Here is an 884-nt window from a genome sequence, read left to right as displayed (position 1 = left end):
TTGTCAATTAAACAACAAAATTCCCTTTCTGGGAACTTGAAGTAAGTTTTACTTTGACCAAAATTTATAGAGAAAATGTTTGAAATTGACAGAAAAATGTTTATTTATTATGTTTTGCCCTCTACCAGGATTTGCAGCTGCCTCAACGAAATTAAGTGTGGTATGGTAGTTTCAATCAACCCCTCCCTCCTTCGTCATATTTTATTTCTCAATAGTGACAGTAACGTATGAATAGTCTAGTCGCACGGGCCAGAACGCTAGGGGCGTACGCGAATTTGGCGGGTATGGCTAATCGTTTCACATCACTCATTATCATGCAATTCAATCAATAAAATAAATCTTTTGCAACTTAACACGGAGATCGAATAACAACTTGCATAACTAATTATGCCTTTTTTATTAGAGCAACAGGCATTTAACCCCGTGAAATCATAACAACTACTTCACGTGAATATTCAACAAGACACCAACAGAAACAATGTACAGTAGGGTCTACTAAACGCATAGTCTACATCTCTGTCCCGGGTTTTACTTCCACTCATATGCATGTTATTTATAATTGGCACTCTCTTAATACAAAGATTGTTGAAGCAGAAATGGAAGTAATGGTAATTTGAAATCTTTTTCTCTCTCATTTTTTGTGTGGCTTCTCACCTCTAACATAGTTTGTACTTTCAATTAGTTTGCCTGCAAACAAATTTCTTCAAGCTTGAGTTAACTAGTCAATTTATTACATTGATTTGGCATCATCTAAAAACACTTGCAGTGAATGACCATCTGAGCCTTTTGACCATAAGTCGTTCGCAGCACTTGTTTCATGATCCCATGATTAAACAATTTTTTTGCAGTATTGGTGTTGTGACAAACAAAACTCAAGAACTAAA

Source organism: Actinia tenebrosa, unplaced genomic scaffold, assembly GCF_029948245.1.
Source record: "Actinia tenebrosa isolate PJP-AT-01 unplaced genomic scaffold, QUT_ActTen_1.0 PGA_scaffold13__45_contigs__length_12533684, whole genome shotgun sequence".
Taxonomy (NCBI): domain Eukaryota; kingdom Metazoa; phylum Cnidaria; class Anthozoa; order Actiniaria; family Actiniidae; genus Actinia; species Actinia tenebrosa.
This window is presented reverse-complemented; position numbering follows the sequence as displayed.